Source organism: Phoenix dactylifera, chromosome 4 (genome assembly GCF_009389715.1).
Source record: "Phoenix dactylifera cultivar Barhee BC4 chromosome 4, palm_55x_up_171113_PBpolish2nd_filt_p, whole genome shotgun sequence".
In the NCBI taxonomy this organism is placed as follows: domain Eukaryota; kingdom Viridiplantae; phylum Streptophyta; class Magnoliopsida; order Arecales; family Arecaceae; genus Phoenix; species Phoenix dactylifera.
In genome coordinates this window covers 18,508,780-18,518,048 of record NC_052395.1, presented here as the reverse complement: position 1 = coordinate 18,518,048, position 9,269 = coordinate 18,508,780, and positions in this window count along the sequence as shown.

Sequence of the window (9,269 nt, the reverse complement as noted above, 5' to 3'; positions counted from 1 at the left end):
TGCTGGGGTTTGGAGTGAGACCACGCCTGCCAAGTTTACCGGCCAAGCTTCTAACGGTACGGTTTGACGCGCTGCCGCTGGATTTTTTTTAGAGGAAAAAAAACACTACAGCCCTGAGGATCTAAGTGGGCCGGCAGCATCACCTTTCGATTGAAAGTCAATCAAAAAATAACGAAAAAATAATAAAAAATTAATTAAAGAGAGAAAAAAAAGTTAGAATTTTATCAGGATCTCGATGCGAAGAAGGAGGCTTTGAAAGCTGCTGAGTCTGAAGCCCCGGCAACCCCCTCAAACAAGGCAGGAGAAACAGAAAATCTGCGAGCGACAATGACGACCACAGAAAAGTGAAAGAGAAGACGACAGCACGTTACGTGGTCGGTGGCTCTTATACCATGTTGAAAAAAAGAATTAGAGGAGAGAATTGTATTTCTGCCCGTCTGTTACAATGTACTAGAGCAGTCTTTATATAGACTAGGAGGCTAACGAAGTTTGGTAAGGCCAACTAAGTTTGGTACAATCAATTACAAAGCAATCAAGGTAAACTTTAGTAAGGCCGACTAAGTTTGGCACAATCAATCACAAATCAATTAAGGTAAAGTTTAGTAAGGCTGACTAAGTTTGACACAATCAATCAATCAATAGATTCTAATAAATTGTACGCTATTTTTTCTCACAAATTGTATGCTATTTTCTCATGTCATCACTGCTAGCGACGCATCATCAAAAATGTAAAACTAGCTTATAGTTTTTTATGAAATAGTTTTTATTTCTTAACTTTACTAGCTAATAGTTTTCATAGTTTTACGAGGGTAAGATCATGTTGTTCTTAAAAGAAAGAAATAGGAGGGCTAAGATTGATGTACGCCAAGTTCTAGTTGAGATGATGAAATAATTTACAAAAGCTTGCAATTCTTTCTTTTTCAATTAGACAGCTTGGGAAGTCCAGTGGAGGAAGTCGTCAATTTATAGGCATCTTGGAATCTTAAGCAGTAATGTTAAAAATTCTATCAGTTGTTTTGTCCGAATTTGTCTGATCAGATAAGATCGTTTTTGTATAATTCCTTTATTGGCGTTCATGAACCATTGGCATTATTGCCATTAGATTTCAAATGTCTCAGTAAAAGATATTTGGGCTTATTGGTAACTATGGATCGGAGTACGTTAGCCAAGTCAGGATTTATGGGAGGATAGGTAGTTGTTTGGAGAACAAATAGAGTGAACGTGATACAGGGGCGGCCCAATGCATTTGAGAGCCTAAGGCGAACTTACTAAGAGAGGCCTTTTTTTAAAAATAATAATAATAATAATAATAATAAATTTTTAATAAGTGCAAAATATTTTAAAATTTATTTAAAAATAATTTGTCTAGCTTTTTGAGATGCAAAATTGCTAATCAAACTTTTGTACTCAAGATTCATTAAAATACTATTTTCAATCAATAATATAACTAATCTATTTAATCTTTCTTATGACATAGTTGACCGCAAATAAGATTTTATCAACTTTAATTTTGAAAAACTTCTTTCAGTAGAAGCAACTATTACATGTATTGTTAACAATATCATGTAGACAATGCATGCATTTGGAAAAGAATATGTTTTCTTAATAAAACTTAAAGTATCAATAGAGGTACTAGTTTCTATTTATAAAACTTCTTTTAAAACGTTTAACTCTGAAAACAGATCAAGATCATCAATATCAGAATATTCACCGTGCTTTAAAAAGTTTTCAAGATTAAGACAATACCTTTTCAAATTCTCTTCATTCAAAGATTTTAACTTTCTAAAATTAAACAAAAAATTAAAAACATCTTCATATATGGTGAATTGTTCAAACCTATTTTGAATTGAAGAAATTGCTTAATCTACTATATATAAAAAGTAATCAATTCTAAAAGATTCTTTGGCTGATCTTGTTGTCCAATCATCAGTATTTTCATCAAATTATTTTTTTCTACGGATTACATATTTTTCACGAAATATAAGTTCTATTTCCATTTCATTTGCAATTTCTTTAGATGAATTCAAAGCATTCATAAATCCATTTTAATTCTCTATAACTTTTCAAAAAAGAAAGAAGATCTTTTAATTGATCTATAGCAACATCAATATGCATGTCTTCAGATTGTAAGTTCTTACTAACTGAGTTAACAGCAAACAATATATCGTACCAAATATTCATGCCTAATAAGAATTCAAAATTTTCAATCTCATATGTAGCTAAGCATATGGCTTCACTCTTTATTTTAGGATATTTACTAGTTTCTGCTAATTGAACTAAGGCATTTCTTATTTTAGGAGCTTGATGTTTAATTGCTTTGACACTTTCAATATAACTTTCCCAATGTGTCTGTGATAAAGGTTTAAGAGTTAATGTAGATATATTATCTGGTAAAATTTTTCATCGTTTTGTAGAAAAAGAAAATAAGGTATAAATTCATTGTATTACTCCAAAAAAAGATATAGCATTAGGACATGAGTTAGCAGTATCACATAATACTAAATTTAAGTTATGACATCCACATGGTGTGTAAAATGCTCTAGGATTTATATCCAATAATCTTCTTTGTACACCCTGATGTTTTTCTTTCATATTAGATCTGTTGTCATACCCTTGTTCTCTTATATCATTAACCTCAAATTTATATTTTTCTATTATATTTATAAGTACACCAAAAAGGCCTTTTTCAGATGTATCAACTACTTCTAAAAATTCTAAAAAATATTATTCTATTTTTCTGGACTTGTTGAAGTATCTATACATCTTAAAACTAGGATCATTTGTTCTTGATGGCTTGCATCAGGAGTGCAATCAAGTATTACAGAAAAATATTTTACTTTTTTAATCTTTTTAATTATTATAGTTTTAATTTTAGATGCTAACATTTGAATCAATTCATTTTGAATATTATGACCTAAATAATGATTGTGAATTTCACCATTGTTGAATGCGTCGAACATGTTCTTGCATTACTGGATCAAATTCTGCAATCATTTCAATAAGACTAAAAAAATTTCTATTATTGCATTGATAGATCTTTTCATTCTCTTTCCGAAATGCTAAATTATTTTTTACGAATTTTTTACGACAGCAAGAATTCTCAATAATACTTTTTTCCAATAATTTTTCACTTGGTTTATTTGTTCTTGGAGACTTTTGTCAATTGTCTTATTTTTTAACAATTTCACTTCTAAATTAATCCACTTATTCATGCTAATAATATGTTCATTAGTTATTTCACGACTTTTGAGCATAATACCTAGATTTTTTCAATTCCTAGTTCTTTCATTGACTTAGTGACTCGTGTTAGGTGTTGAATCAAATAATTTACAACAAAAGCAATATATCCTATCCGAATCCTTCGAATACTCTAACCATCCTCTATCATGTTTTTTACCATTAGATAATTTACGAATGTAATGTAGCGTAGAGAAGTGCCTATTATTTTCATTCCTAGAAAAATAAAGATCATAATCTCTAATTGGACCTCTTTCCACCAATAGATCTCTCAACTTTGTATCAATTTGTTTCCGTTGACCAGGATTGTATATATTTGTAGAAATAGAACTAGTTTCATTAAGCTCTACACTATCCTTATTTATCCTATCTCCATCTAATTTCTCATTGTGTTCTTCACCATGAATATGGTTGTCAATCTCATTATGTTTCATTCTTTTCATTTCATCTTCTAGCTCTATTTCGGATGCTTGATCTGTTGCTAATTCCTGAGTTGAACTTAATATAATGTTTTGTTTGTTTGTGACAATAAATCTAGCTAGAACTTCTTTCTGAGATTGAACAAGTTTTTCGTTTTTTTTTTTGAGTTTTTTATATCTACATTCATATTTTCTATTAGACATTTGAATCTAAAAATTATATTCTCAAACAAAGTAATTAAGACAATCACTACAAACAAATTAAAATATAAAAGAGTCGAATATAATAAAATTTGATAATATCAAGAGAAACGAACTCAAGCCCCGACAAGTGGTGCCGGAGACTGATGAGTGGAGTTGAAGAAGAAACCGAAGACGCAACCATCGAGATTCGAGAACGCCCAAGATCCAAACTATTCAAAAACGGTAAGATGAAACCAACAATCAAAATTAGAAGAGAAAAATTGTAACAAAATTATAGGAATTGTAACAAAATTAAAGGAATTAGATGCAGGAGATTATAAATTAAAAAAGTATGTTTCTTTAGAAACAAAAAATAGTGAAGGAAGTTTTATTGGAGCAAAAAGGGGATCAAACTATCCTAGTATAACAACACCTGGAGCCCATTCAGTTAGAAATTCATGTGGAAATTGGTGTGGCTTCAACTTCCATGTAGAACTATATTACATCATGGTTGTCTTGCAATTTACTTTAAGATTTGAATGTTTGAAGGAAAATAAAAGGTGTTTCATTACTTTCATCTAACATATTAATACTGGTACCTTACAACTACATTCCTAAGTAGTTTTGAATTTTTGGTTCGTAGCCTGAACAAACTTTCAATAATTTTGAGGTGCATATCCTACCTAAGTTTGTTCATAAAAATGGTTAGGATTTTTTCTTTTCTTTAGGTAGGTTGGATATGTATATGGCAATGATGTTGTCAAAGTAAAGAAGAGATACTGACAGCCTGCACAATATATTGAGTCTTGTGAAATGTTAATGAATAGCCTCTATGTCAACATTGGCTAATGGCAACGAAGTAATCCCAAGAATTAAAGAATCTTGCATGAATAAACCATGATCCCACATGCAACAACACCATGTGGTTCACCTGACTACTGGTTTCCAGACCCCCCATGTGAACTGATCTACATGGTATACCTATATTACCATTTACCACATTATGGTGCAAGGTAAACTGTTAATTATGTGGAGCCCAACCTCATGATCTTGGTTGGGCTTGGGCTGACATCTACCATTCTGAACCTCAAAATGTTGTGCAACCAAAATGCAGCTTTGAAGTTTTCCAAGCAAACCAAGAAATTAAACCATCACGCTTAGACATCAACCAGCTTTGATTTTAACTTTGTTTGTCTTTCCTTTTCTATCATTCTTCATCTCATATTCTTATATAAATCATAAATGCAATGAATCCAATGGACTTTCCCATCCTTTGTCAAAAAGACAAAAAGAAATAACATACGGTTTACTGGTTTAGGCTGATACAATCAACTGCAAGTGGCCCTACAGCAGGACCGATTTTCATAGGCATTTCATTAAACATCTTTCTTGTCCAATGTCCATTGAGAGAGAGTACGTAGTCTAACAGATGTGAGTCAGGGGACAGCCGGATGGGAGCCGGGAGGGAGGCGAGGAGGTCGCGGGATGCCGGGGAGGCGGGGACACTGGGGAGGCGGATGAGACGACCTCGTCGGCTCGCTGGCGCGGCGAAGAGGATTTTAAACTTTAAAGGCTTGGGCCGGTGAAGCCAAAGTTGCAGACTTGCAGGCAGCCGGGAGGGAGGCGAGGAGGTCGCGGCCTTGCGGGATGCCAGGGAGGCGGGGAGGCAGAGGAGATCACGAGATGACCTCGCCGACGAAGAGGATTTTAAACTTTAAAGGCTTGGGCCGATGAAGCCGAAGTTGCGGACTTGCAGCATGTAGAACAATAGAAGAGGAGCTCAGCTGCAGATCGGATTGAAGAGGAGTGGAGGAGGAGGATGAGGATTTTAAAGAAAGGGATGATGACCGATGGCCGATGGCTGATGGGATTGGGACGGAAATCACGGGATAGCGTCGCGGCGACTCACCTTCAGTGGCTCAGGTGTCTTGTCGAGGTAGCCGTTGGCTCCTGCAACCCTGCCTCAGGCGTCTTGTAGAGGCTCTACGTACATTGTAGCTAGGAGTGGGAGCTGGAAGGCTAGGAGTCGCGGTCTGACGGGGGCCTTCCTTCAGGCTAGGACCTTGGGCGACCACCTAGGTCGCCTAAGACTTGGGCTACCCCAGATGTGATGGCTTACACGTAAGTTGTGCAAAAAGAGCAACAAATTTTTATAAGCTATAAAAAAAAAAACCAAAACTAAAGTTAATTAGTTGTACGGAAATTTACTAAACTGCTTTTGCTAAAACTTTTTTTTTTTTTTTTTTTTACTTTTTTAGCATGAATTCTAGGCTAGCCCTTGTTCGGTCTTTTTCTCTTTTTTTCCCTCTTTAAAAGTAATTTGCGTTAAGGTAATTTCTGGTGTCATTGCTTCCAAGTGTCGGTCACGCCATCCCTCCCCTTCTCCCCACCTAAGCGGGAGGATAGGGGTTTGAGTGCTGAGTGGTCTTATCTCTCAAAATTTCAGCAATTTATTTTACAAATCCTGAGTTCGCATCTCAAACCAACCCAGTTACTTGCTCGTCTTATGGGTGCACCTAAAAGGAAATTGTTATTGGGCCACCAGTGCGAAATCACAACCAAGTGGACACGTCAAAATTTTGTTGTAGGATTTTCCTTTTATTGAGGGTGAATTTTATTAGGTGGCTGGGAAGATGGGATTTTTAGTGGTACATTCTGTTTATGTATTTAATGTAGGTAACATAAATGAATTGCTTACAACATTATTTAAAAGAAATTAGTCTCAAAAAATTTCTTTTTTCCACATTAATTTTGAGGTTTCAACAAAATGTTTTATTTATGATCTGGACCATGAGCGCAACTTGGTTGTTATCAGGGGCGGCCCAATACATTTGGGGACCTAAGGCAAATCCAATGAATGAGGCCTCTTTTTTTTAATAATAAAATTTTTTAATAAATATAAAATATTTAAAAAAATGATATAGAAATAGATAGCTAGTATACTATTTCAACAAAGATATATAAATTTAATAAAAATAGGTAAATAACTTTTTAAATTTAATATAATTTTTAAATGAAAGTAAATAAAAGTAATTGCTCGAAAAGAAGGGCCATGAAACTGATTAATTAACTAAAATAATGCTCGACAATAGTGTTTACCATGTCAAGCAAAAGCCGATTAGGAAATGGTTATCTCATGGCACTTCATTGTCAAGGTAATAAAAAAATTGAACCTCTCTATAAGAGAAAGTAGGGGCATTATGGAAAATTCACTCCATCCAATAAATAAAAGTCCCATCCCACCATCTCCCCTTCAAGTGAGTACCCAAGCAGCAACTGCAACATCACAGCACAGCAGCCATTCAACTCCCTCTAGCTCCTTTTCTCTCTCTACCACCCAAGAGGGGAGAAGAAACCGAGAGGAGAAAATTAAAAGAATCTCCACCCTCCAAGAAATCCATCTCCGATCCCCCTATCTTTCTTCCCGATGGCCCAGCTGGATCAGGAGTAATATGAGGGAAGGAAAACCAAGACCAAAACCAAACAAGAGAAGGGATGAAAGATAAGAGTGGAAGACGAAGGGGGGAAGACGAGAATGGAAGGAATGAGTGTTTGTATAGCTGCAGCATCTTCCGATGGGGGCCTTCCCTGGGCCGGGGGCCTTAGGCGACCGCCTCAGTCGCCTAAGGCTCGAGCTGGCACTGGTTGTTATAGGAGTGTTCATGAATTTTGATGTTACGATTAATGCAGTTTTGAGTGTGAGCACGAGAGGAATACCAAGTTCAATGATTTAATAGGGTCTTAGCCCCGTTTGGAGGAGCTGTTGACAGAACTTTCTCAAGTAGAGATTTTATAAAAAGTTGTTTGCTGTTTGGTAACTATAATTTTAAAGTATTGTTTCACTTTAACATGTGTTTGTAAACAAACTAACAAAATACTTTTAGTATGATAAAATGACTATAAAGGACAATGCAGAGTATTATACAACAGAGCATAATAAAATATAATATATATTAATACATAAATATATGATATAGTATAATATTATTGTAATGTAATATAATATTATTATAATATAATAATATAATATTGTATACTATAAATAAATTAATATAATATTAAATTATTCAACATAACATATTAATATATTACGATATAATGCAATATAATATTATATATAGTATAGTACTATATATAGTATAATACAATAATAAATATATAAAATATTATAATTATTAGCATAAATTAATTTCTCATAATATAACAAATTTTCTAGCTATTTGATAAAATTGGTTAAATAATTATTAAAGGGATATTTTGTATAATTGTTATATTTTATTATGGATATTTTGGTAAAAAAATAGCTTTTCGACCGAGCCTAAAAGTGCTTTTTTCGGAAAGCTCCATTTTTGGAGCTTCAGCATTTTGAAAAAGCTAAAATAGCTTGCCGACATTTTTACCAAACTCTCTTATTTCATCTAAAAGTGCTTTTGGAAGACCAGAAAGTGCTCTTTGGCCCTTCAAAAGCTTTCCCAAATAGGGCCTTAAAGGTGGATTTCGTTGACCAAGCTCGGCGGATGGTTTATATGGAAAAATTATGTTATGGTTATAGTTTATGTCAAAACTAAATGTAGCATTGACATAACAGGGATAATAGTATTAATGGACCATGTACTTTCTAAGCTTGGGATTTTGTAGTTAATTGGAGAATATGGAAAGGAAAACAAGTAAAATTTGTGGAATGATCGAATGTGGTAGGTTAAAGATGACCGATGATTAGGATAGTTTAATTTCTCAAGGTCCAATTGGTATAAGTTATGCTATGGTAGGTCTAATTGGGCTTTATACATGGATTTGGTAGCCTGTCAAAATGTCCCAATGCCAAATTTTGGTTGCCATATATAGGCCGGACTCAGATTGGTTATAGGCTAGACGTAAATCGGGTACATGTTTAGTTTGGAGGAGATACCAGGCCGAGCAGAAATACAAGGATATATGCATCGAAATACAATCCTATCAAATTACATAACATTTAAATTTTACTATGCTACAAATTAATCCAACCCATCCTAGCTTGCTTCAATCCATCCAATTATTTTTAATAAACTTTTGAATTTAATACATGCATATGATAAGTAGTTGTTTCCAGAATTTAGGAATTACAATAGTAAAGTCTAGCACATTTTTCACCAACAAATGCATATCCCTATAAAGCTCATCAAATCATCAAATTGAAGATTTTCGACTGATGTTTTAAATCCATTCTTATGATGCTACGCTGCGAATACACCATATCCATGCTGATTGAAACATAGTTCGACCATTTATTTCCCTAACTATTAAAAAGAAATTATCACATCAAAGCAGGTTTTGTTTCCTTTCTCACCCTGATTTCATGCGAAAAAAACCACTACACATTCAATTGAAGAGAATGAACACTCTGGAATTCTCTCCATGTATAAGATAGACAATTCAAGCAGGCTAGAGGCA